This window comes from Onychostruthus taczanowskii, unplaced genomic scaffold, assembly GCF_017590055.1.
Source record: "Onychostruthus taczanowskii isolate IOZ18803 unplaced genomic scaffold, ASM1759005v1 scaffold99, whole genome shotgun sequence".
NCBI classification, from domain to species: domain Eukaryota; kingdom Metazoa; phylum Chordata; class Aves; order Passeriformes; family Passeridae; genus Onychostruthus; species Onychostruthus taczanowskii.
Genome location: NW_024507990.1, coordinates 1,704,480 through 1,715,601, shown reverse-complemented (window position 1 = coordinate 1,715,601; position 11,122 = coordinate 1,704,480).

Here is an 11,122-nt window from a genome sequence, read left to right as displayed (position 1 = left end):
CCGGGCCGCGCCGCCGGGGCCCGCCCGCCGCCACACGAGCGGCAGCGCCCGCGCCAGCGCCCACATCCGCGCGCCCGCCCCGCCTGACGCGCCGCAGCCAATGACAGGCCAGAAATGCCCGCGGTCGGGCCGCCCCTTTCATTACGTCATGCAGGCGGACCAATGGGGAGTGAGAACAGCAATGGACGCTCCGCCCCTGAGGTGCCGGTGTGCTGCCCGGCCGCTGACATGTGACAGGGCTCCGCCGGTCGGTGTTCGGGGGATAATGGTCCGGGCTGTTCCGTGTCCGGTCCGGGCTGATCTGTGTCCGGTCATTACCGGGGCTCCGTGTCTGGTCCGGGCGGATCGGTGTCCGGTCATTGCCGGGGCTCTGTGTCCGGTCACAGCCGGTTCTGTGTCCGGTCATTACCGGGGCTCTGTGTCCGGTCCCTGCCGGGTCTGTGTGCGGTCCCTGCCGGTTCTGTGCCCGGTCATTACCGGGTCTCTGTGTCCGGTCATTGCCGGTTCTGTGTCCGGTCATTACCGGGGCTGGCCTGGCTCCCTCAGGCTGAGCCTGCCCAGCCCCGCCATTCCCGCTGCTCTCCCTCAGGAGCCGGCCCGGGCCTGGACAAGCCGCAGCTCTGTTTGTTCCTGAGCTGCCCAGCCTCTGTGGGAGCTCTGGGGCTCTTTGTTTGTTTCCCAAAGAGCCCCTGGGTGGTGTTCTGACCGGAATACCTGACACAAACCACCCTGACCATCAGTATCCCGTGCCTCCTTATCTCCTTGGCCAATACCTCAAACCGTCCCTCCACATCTTTCACAATTAATTATAAATCCCTCTGATGGATGGGGCGTTTGGACTAAATTCCTTCCTTAAATGTCCTTTGAACCCCAAGAACTGGAAATTCTTGGTTCTTTGTTCAGGAGTGCCTGGCCTCTCCACAAAGGCCAGAACTGAACCTGGACCTGAATTCAGTTTTGTGGCAGTTTCAACAAGTCACTTACCTCTACAAATAACAATAATACACACCTTGATAATGTGAAAATACACATCTATTTTTATTTTGTGTAAAACCTGCTTCCTCAGTCTTACAAAGATTTCACTGTAAGTGCAAAAAACTCCCCTGAGCCTGGTCAGAGGCTCTCAACAGCAGCACACAAATGTTTTTTTTACTGTGTGGCTGCAGGGTGCTCTGGCACCTCTCAGAGGGGCAGGGATTCAGAGTCTGGGTCACGGCCGAGGAGAAATGCCTTTGTTTGGCAGCTTTGGGCCTCGTTTAGGGTGAGAGGTGTCCCATCCTGACAGGCCTGGTGGATGACTGGGGACATCCCAGAGCTGTGGTTCCTACAGGGACCGAGGGTGGCTCGTGTCCCTGCAGCTGCTGTGACAGTGACAGTGACAGTGCCAGCAGCATTGCAGCTGCTGTGACAGTGACAGTGCCACCAGCACTGCAGCTGCTGTGACAGTGCCATTCTACATCTGCTGTGACAGTGACAGTGCCATTGTGCCGCTGCTGTGACAATGACAGTGCCACCAGCACTGCAGCTGCTGTGACAGTGACAGTGCCACCAGCACTGCAGCTGCTGTGACAGTGCCATTGTGCTGCTTCTGTGACAATGACAGTGCCATTCTACATCTGCTGTGACAGTGACAGTGCGATTGTGCAGCTGCTGTGACAGTGACAGTGCCACCAGCACTGCAGCTGCTGTGACAGTGCCATTGTGCCGCTTCTGTGACAATGACAGTGCCATTCTACATCTGCTGTGACAGTGACAGTGCCATTGTGCCGCTGCTGTGACAGTGCCAGCAGCGCAGGGAGGACCTGGAGCTGCTGGAGCCAGCCCAGAGGAGGCCACCAAGGTGACCAAAGGGATGGAGCTCCTCTGGTGTGACAAAGGGCTGAGGGAACTGGGGCTGCTGAGCCTGAGGAGAGCAGCTTTGGGGTGACTCCGTTGTGCCTTTCAGCACCTGAAGGGACCCTACAGAGACATGCACAGAGATGATTTACAGGGCCTGGAGTGACAGGACAGGGGAGAAGGACTTCAGACTTAAAGGACAGGAGGTTAGATTGGATGTAAGGAAGAAATTCCTCCCTGTGAGGGTGGGCAGGCCCTGGCACAGGTGCCCAGAGCAGCTGTGGCTGCCCCTGGATCCCTGGCAGTGCCCAAAGCCAGGCTGGACAGGGCTTGGAGCAGCCTGGGACAGTGGGAGGTGTCCCTGCCATGGCAGGGGGCTAAATGAGATGGACTTTGAGGTCCCCAGCCATTGTGGGTTTCTGTGACACTGCTCCAGGAGCACACACATCTCCTGGAGCAGGTCTCCCAACCCTTTGATATCAAGGCTAAATTACAGTCTGATATCCCCAGAAGCCTCAGTCCCCCCTGCAGTGTGCAGAGCCCACCCACAACAACCCCCCCCCCCCCCCCCCAACCTGGAGAGTCCTCACAAACCCAGCTCTGCCTCAGGGCTGCAGGAAACCTCCCCGTCCTGCCCAGCAATGCTCCAACTGAGTTTGGGTAACCTAAGCCAGCGATAGCATCAGCCATGCCACGAGGGAGATTTAAAAGCAATATCCCGACAGACCCCACTGACAGACAAAGGGGGATCCTTATCTTTGGGATTTCCCCAAGGTGATGTGGTTCTTCCCTTTGTTTGCTGTGTATTCCACTGGTTATCATCATGCCCTGAAGCCTGGCGTTTGTTAGAAGAGCAGGTTTGCACACAGATTAAAGACAGCACAGGATGATATGAAGAGTTTGGTGTGTCAGTGGCTCATAAAGATAATCAACCTGGTCAAGATAAGAAGCAAAATCAGTGGAAAGTAGATCTTGAGGGCGAAGCAATAACCACAAGATGCTGGTCCCAGGCATAGAGAATCCCCCAAAGACAGCAGGGATCAAGAGAGGAGGCTCTGAGGGACAAGTCTGGGAGCCTGCCAGAGGCTGCTCACAGCTTCCAGAGATGAGGACATCCCCCTGAGGCAGGAGGGCGTGCAGCTGGAGCTGGGGCTCGCTGCACACTGCCTCCAGACAGAGCTGGGACAGCTGCAGAGCGTGGGCAGCTCACAGCCTCACCACTGCACAGGAGCCTGAGGGGTGAAAGTGGTGTCAGCATCACCTCACACAGCAAGGGCTTCCCTGCAGGCACAGCATGACCTGAGGGTACTCCAGGAGGCTGTCCCAGACCCCCTTTTCCAGTGGCCTTTGAGCCAGACATGCTCCTGGCCACGCTGGCAGCCCCTCAGGGGCAAGCCCAGCTCGTGGAAAGTGCACTAAAGGGAATCCCAAATGGACCAGTGGCTGGAACATCGTTCCCAAGGCATGAGGGGTGTCCTGGGAACTTGTGAGTGTCCCTAAGCCTTTCCTTGGAGCCAGCTGTGTGTGCACAGCCCCCAGAAGGCCATGATGTCGTTCAATTATCCCTAAAGTTTCTCCTCTAGCATCCCCTGACATGGAAATGCAGGTGAGCAAAGGTTCCTGGTGAGAATTCCCAGACTCCCTTCCCAGTAACCAAAATCCCCAAGTCCCCAGGGGGGTTATGGTGAGCGTGGGACAGCGCGTGGGACAGGGGGAGGGTCTCACAAAGGGTCCCCTCTTTCTCAGCATTGCAGCTTAGAGCTCCAAAAGCTCAGAGGATTCACATTAAATCCTGCTGAGTTTGGCTCTGCACAGCCCCAGGGGTGGATTTGTTCAGAAACACATAATCATGGAATGATTATATGCAGGTGCTTTTATTGAAGAGCTCTGGGTGTCAGGGGCACAGACCCAAATTTGACTCCGAAACGGGTTCAGGATGAACACATTTTTATACCCTTATTGTTATATAACTGAGTATTAATTATTCAACTTATATTGTTCTGTTGAATACATATCCAAGCATGGATTCTTGTAATTTCTATCAACCCCCCCATTTCTCATGATCCTTGTTACAATAAAACAATAATTACATCCAATTACCAAGCAATCATCCCATTTAACAATCATATCAGTTATCATAGTCATTAAATGATTTTACAGGTGCAGTTTCACATGATCCAGTAAAGCCTAACATTTTCCCAGGGCCTACCAGGCCCAACTTTTCTTTCCAACCCCCCCTCCTGAATATCCCATGATTTTAGAAACATGTTATCCCTATACTATCAGATTTACCCTGCAAGCCTGTGGTTCCTGAGGGATAACTGCAGTTACCAAGGACATGGAGTGATGGGGAACAGACAGGGAGTCCAGGAGGAGAAAGCAATTTGACAATGCTTCTTTTGCCATAAAGGATTTGAATGGAGATTGTGGGGAGGATTACCTTAAGAGGTGAGCTTTCAGGGGGTTCATCCCTCAGATTAGTGGCATTGTGCTGAAAAGGTCTTGTTCCTCAGCAAAAAATCATGAAAGTACTTGGCAGAGGAGTGGGGAAATTATCAAAAAGTGGCACAGAACATGACAGTCACTGCCTTAGCCAGAAAAACCTTCAAAATAAAACCCCCCCAAAAAATAAATACGCCAAGATATAGGCAACTAAATAACAGAAAAATTCATTAGGCCTCAGAAATACTTGAATTTAGAATGATTTCAGGGAGCCAACAGCAAGGTGTAACCGAGAGAGATTCATTAAAGAAGAGTTTACTTTTCTTATCTGCAATCTGCCCCAGCCCCCTGGTCCTGTGTCTGCCAGAGCAGCAGATGTATGGATAAGCCTGGTCCCTGCAGAGCCCAGTCTCCCTCTCCCAGTCCTCCCAGTCAGGGATATTTCCTTCTGCTCTCTCAACAAAAGAAAGGTAAACACCCCACATCCAGTTGCAGTGGCTTGTGATTATTTTCAATATTGCCTGTCAAAGTATAAATTAAATCAATTCCTGTTTGTTCGAGGAGGAGCAGAACAGTCCATTCCCACAGCCCTGTCCCACAACCCATTCCCTAGCACATTCCCATATCCCATTCCCATATCCCATTCCATATTCCATTCCCCATCCCGTATCCCATATCCCATATCCCATATCCCATTCCCATATCCCATATCCCACATCCCATTCCCATACCCCATTCTCATTCCCCTCCCATTCCCCATCCCATTCCCCATCCCGTATCCCATATCCCATATCCCATATCCCATATCCCATATCCCATATCCCATATCCCATATCCCATATCCCATATCCCATATCCCATTCCCATATCCCATTCCCCATCCCATTCCCGCAGCCCCCGGCGCTGCAGCGGCCCGGCTCCGGCCCTAGGTGGCACCGCGACTCCGCCGCCGCGTCCCGCCGGCACCGGGCGGGGGATGAGCACGGGGCAGCCCCGGCGAGTCCCCGCAGCTGCCCGAGCCCCCCAGCCCACCCCGCCCCGATGTCCCGCTTCCCCCTGGCTGTCCCCGGCTGTCCCACCGCCACCTCCCGAGCTGTCCCGCGGTCCCTGGGCTGCCCCAGGCTGCCCCATCCCCTCCGTGCTGCCCCTGGGCTGTTGCACGTCCTTGCCCAGCACCTGCTGCTGTTTCGGGCTCAGCCCTGCCCGAAGAACCCGGACACCCCACGGCACAGAGCTCCCACGCCGGCTGCCTGCCACCTGCCCTCGGTGCCACCTTTAGCATCCCCAGGGCAAATCCTGCCACAAGGGCGGGCCCCAGGGCTCCTTCCCGGGGAGCAGAGCCAGCTCCTGCAGCGGCACAGGCAGGGCCCTTGCCTGGCGGGCCCCAGGGCTCCTTCCCGGGGAGCAGAGCCGGCTTCTGCAGCGGCACAGGCAGGGCCCCTGCCCCACGGGTGCCCTGTCCCCTCCAGAGCAGAGTCTGGGACATGGGACCCTGCCCCACGAGTGCCCTGTCCCTATCCAGTGCAGAGTCTAGGACATGGGACCCTGCCCCATGGGTGCCCTGTTCCCCTCCAAAGCAGAGTCTGGGACATGGGACCCTGCCCCATGGGTGCCCTGTCCCCCTCCATTTCAGAGTCTGGGACACGGGACCCTGCCCCACTGAGGATGGCACCCTGCCCGCAGCCAGCTCCAGACACAGCTTGCACAGCCCAGCACCCCAAGCTGCTGCTGGGTTTTCAGCAGCTCACCCATCCCAGGACTCATATCACAGGGCCTTGCTGTGATAAATTGCTCTTTGATGTGGGCAACTCCTGACGATTAAAGAGGGCCCTGGAGCATTCATGAGATGTATCCCACTGTTTGTTCCTCCCTGGGACAGTCAGAGCTCCCACGCCGGCTGCCTGCCACCTGCCCTCGGTGCCACCTTTAGCATCCCCAGGGCAAATCCTGCCACAAGGGCGGGCCCCAGGGCTCCTTCCCGGGGAGCAGAGCCAGCTCCTGCAGCGGCACAGGCAGGGCCCTTGCCTCACGGGTGCCCTGTCCCCTCCAGAGCAGAGTCTGGGACATGGGACCCTGCCCCACGTTTGCCCTGTCCCCTCCAGAGCAGAGTCTGGGACATGGGACCCTGCCCCACAAATGCCATGTGCCCCTCCAAAGCAGAGTCTGGGACATGGGACCCTGCCCCACGTTTGCCCTGTCCCCTCCAGAGCAGAGTCTGGGACATGGGACCTGCCCCACGGGTACCCTGTCCCCCTCCAGTTCAGAGTCTGGGACACGGGACCCTGCCCCACTGAGGATGGCACCCTGCCCGCAGCCAGCTCCAGACACAGCTTGCACAGCCCAGGACCCCGAGCTGCTGCTGGGTTTTCAGCAGCTCACCCATCCCAGGACTCATATCACAGGGCCTTGCTGTGATAAATTGCTCTGGGCAACTCCTGACGATTAAAGAGGGCCCTGGAGCATTCATGAGATGTATCCCCCTGTTTGTTCCTCCCTGGGACAGTGATCCCCCAAGGAGGAGCTTTCCTCCACTCTGAGCTTCACCTCTCCCCATGCTGCTCCTCACGTGTGTGCCACAGGAGCAGATCCCTTCAGGACCCAGTGCCTCTGGCTGTTGCATGGATGACCCCCCACTCCATCACCTCCTCCCGAAATCAGAGCTCAGGAATTCTGCTGTTTCCCCAGCAGCTGAGATGGGCCTGGAGCGGGGTGCAGGGAGAGCAGGACAGCCCAGAGCTGGTCTGCCCCCACAGAACCAGCCCCTCTTGGTGCCAGTGGGCTCAGCAGTGCCAGACCCCCATGCTGGGATCCCAGCTCAGCTCAGAGTGGTCCCAAGCTGCTTCCCCTCACTCCCAGTCACCCCATGAACCAAACTGGAGCGAGCACACGCATCAGTGGGTGGCTGACAGCTCACCCTTGACACGGAGCTCGTTTCACTGCATCCCCCTCCTCAGTTATTTATGGTCCTTCACCGCAGCGTGGCTTCGCCCTGATGGACGGTGTTTGTACATCTTCCTCTTATCCAGAACATGGGGCTTTGCAGCCACTGCTCTATTTACTGTAATTTTTAGCTCAGACACAACCAGAACTCCCACCCTGTCTGGGCTCTCAGTGCAGAAAACAAGACTAAACTATTTTGGGATGTTTTTCCCTTTTCCTCATACTTGGGTGCTTTCCCATGTGGCTAAGTCTTTGGAGCCTTGGGGAGGGTGAACCTGTTTCACACACCCCTGAGAGCTGCCTCTGACCCCTGCACACACTTTAACCCCCTCCTCGGACCACAGGCACCTCCCACACAGGGCAGCTTCATGCTCCACTTGGTTTCCCGAGCTAGGAAATGCATCCAGTGTCAGGGACGAGCTGAGAGCACAGCGGATGGGAACGAGCCTCCCAGGCTCCATCCTCACCCTCCTCCTTGTCACCTCGTCTGCTCACACCTCCTCAGGGTGCCCAAAATGCAGTGTACTGCTGCCCCAAGACAAGGAGGGAACATGAATTTGGCCCTGTTTGCCTGGCAAGCGTGGAAAAGAGCCTGGAAAATGCCCCTTTGCCTCCATCACTCCCATTTTATTCCCACTGGGTGGCACCCGCTGGGGAAAGGCCGGCAATGCGCAAAGCTTCCCCCCTCCCGCCTCTCTCACAGCCAAGGGTCTCTCCATTGACGTTTACTTTAAGGTCTAATAAAATTTCCAAACTGGAAAAATCTTTATGCAGAGGTTTGCTTTGTTTAAAGGAAGAGGACCATAAAGATAAAGCCTCGCCTGCCCGCCGCTCCCCTCCCGCTGCCCGGCCGAGGGGCCGCGGCTCAGCCCTTCCCTCCCAGCCCGCCCGCGGCCGGAGGAAGAGCTTGTTTTCCTAACGAGAAGTTTGAAGATTAAAAGGGGGGAAAAAAAATCAGCCATTTGGAATCCTCTACTGACGCTGCAAATACCCTCGTTAATAGATATGTCTCGTTTTGTTACCTCATTTTAATTAATCACTAAACAAAGACAGCTGCCAAATTTTGGCTCTGGCTTCGAGCCTACAACTGACTTGAAGCCCTTGAAAAATAGACTATTTATGGTGCCTGGGCTTAAAGCTTAAATTTCTTGTATAAACTTTACCCTTCCTAAGAATAGCGTGGGGAGAGCACTGCCGGCCCCATGCACGGTGCCCATGCCCCCATGCCCAGCCCGGGGGGGGCAGCACTGGGGCCAGGAGGGATGGGGGTCCCTCGGGCTGCTGACAGCCCCATCTCACAGCACAGGAGCAGCTGCACTGGTTCCAGGGTGTCCCTCAACACCCTCTCCTGTTGTCCCCACACAGGCAGGTGCCACCACCAAGAGAGGTGCCCCATTCCCTTTGCCCAGTGGCAGAGCATCCTGGTGCAGGAGAGCATCCCTGCCTCCCTAAGGCTGCCTAAGGGAAGTGTTTGTATCCCAGACATGCAGTGTGGTGGGTGAAGAAGTTATTTCATGTTTTAGGGTGTGGCTGCTGCATCCAACCCTGCCACTTCCCCTGTGGGATGAGGCTCCTGCCTCTGCTTCATACACACCCCAAAAAGCAGAGCCCTGGGATTTTGCATCATGATGGAGCTGCCCACAGCAGGGACACGAGGCTTCTGTGTCTTCCCTTGGATGGCAGCTTGGGGCTTCACAGGCTCTGAAAGGGCATTTTTATTTATGAATGTATTTTTAGGAGTATCCTGGGGAAAGGCTTCAGCTTGTCCTTCCCCATCCCTTCAGACCACAGGCAGGGAAGGAGCTTTCCTGGAAAACTGGGGCTTGGAATAGCAGGAGGAGCAGCCCCAGCACGGACTTGAGGCTGCCAGGGGATGTTCAGGGCATGGCAGGCAGAGGCAGGGGCTGCGGGCCTCGGGAGCTGCGTGCCCTGCGCACTGCTCCTGGGGCTCTGCAGAGCCGCTGTCCTCGCTGCTGGCCCTGAGGGAGTGCCCGCTGTCTGTCCCGCTGCCCGGTGTCTGTCCTGCTGCCCGCTGTCCGTCCTGCTGCTCAGTGTCTGTCTGTCCTGCTGCCTGGTGTCTGTCCATCCCACTGCCCAGTATCTGTCCCTCCCGTTGCCTGGTGTCTGTCTGTCCCACGGCCCGGTGTCTGTCCATCTCACTGCCCGGTGTCTGTCTGTCCCGCTGCCCGCTGTCTGTCCGTCCCACTGCCCAGTATCTGTCCCTCCCACTGCCCGGTGTCTGTCCGTCCCACTGCCCGGTGTCTGTCCGTCCCACTGCCCAGTATCTTGTCCCTCCCGCTGCCCGGTGTCTGTCCGTCCCGCCCCGCTCGGGGATGGTGTCTGCGGCCCGCGGGCTCCGCAGCGCTCCCGCTGCCCTCCTGGCCCGGCGAGGGAGCGGAGCCAGGCTGCAGGACGAGCTCCTCCAGCTGCAGCCGGCAACCCGCAGCTCATATTTCACCCCGCCAGCAGGTCTCCCACTCGGGTGACACCAAACGCGTGTCACACGCGCTGGAGGCACGGGCTGACGGCCCCCGCCCGCCCACACAGCCTCAGCCGCGGTCCTGCAGCCGTCTGCTGCCTCGATGGCTAAAATAAACTGTCTGCTGCACAGCCGGCACAGCGCTGGGGCGGCTGCAGCGCCACGGAAATCCAGCCGTGCCAGAAACCCCCGCTCGTGTCAGCACCTGCTCGGATCGGGGTGCTGCCGCAGCCAAACCCCGCGTCCTGCTTCCCCGCATCAGCACCCGGACACCACCCCTGTGTCCCCATCCCGCACGGTGGCACAATGACGCTGCCACATCCTGTGTCCCCATCCCGCACGGTGACACACTGACACAGCCACACCGCCACCTCCCCTGGCGCACTGTCACAGTGACACTGCCACACCCTGTGTCCCCATCCCGCACGGTGACACAGTGACACAGCCACACCGCCACCTCCCCCGGCACACTGCGGCACCCACGGGCACCAAGTGACCGCAGGTACCAGCGCTGGCTGCTCGGTGGGACTGCCAGGGGACAGCCCCGTCCGTGCCTGCCACCTCCGTGCCACCCACTGGTGGCCCTAGGCCACCACCACACTCATCCTCTGCAGGGAGCAAAAGCTCCAACGTGCCCTTGGGCTGGGGCAGAGCACGGGCAGCAGATGGCTCAAAGGAACCTGAGGGAAGTGTGAGTTATTCCACTGCCCACTGGGGAGTTTTAAATCTGAGCTCTAAGGATGGCAGCCGAAATAAACAACTGTGTTCTGTATTGGTACAGAAACACACCCCAAATACACAGAGCCCTGGGATTTCTGTGCTGGTACACAATCACACCCCAAATACACAGAGCCCTGGGATTTCCAAGTGACCGCAGGTACCAGCGCTGGCTGCTCGGTGGGACTGCCAGGGGACAGCCCCGTCTGTGCCTGCCACCTCCGTGCCACCCACTGGTGGCCCTAGGCCACCACCACACTCATCCTCTGCAGGGAGCAAAAGCTCCTACTTGCCCTTGGGCTGGGGCAGAGCACGGGCAGCAGATGGCTCAAAGGAACCTGAGGGAAGTGTGAGTTATTCCACTGCCCACTGGGGAGTTTTAAATCTGAGCTCTAAGGATGGCAGCCGAAATAAACAACTGTGTTCTGTATTGGTACAGAAACACATCCCAAATACACAGAGCCCTGGTATTTCTGTATTGGTACAGAAACACACCCCAAATACACAGAGCCCTGGGATTTCTGTGCTGGTACACAATCACACCCCAAATACACAGAGCCCTGGGATTTCTGTATTGGTACAGAATCACACCCCAAATACACAGAGCCCTGGGATTTCTGTATTGGTACAGAAACTTATTGATACAGAAAGACAAGGGTATTTCTGTATTGGTAGAGAAGCTTATTAATACAGAAACTCGCACCTCTC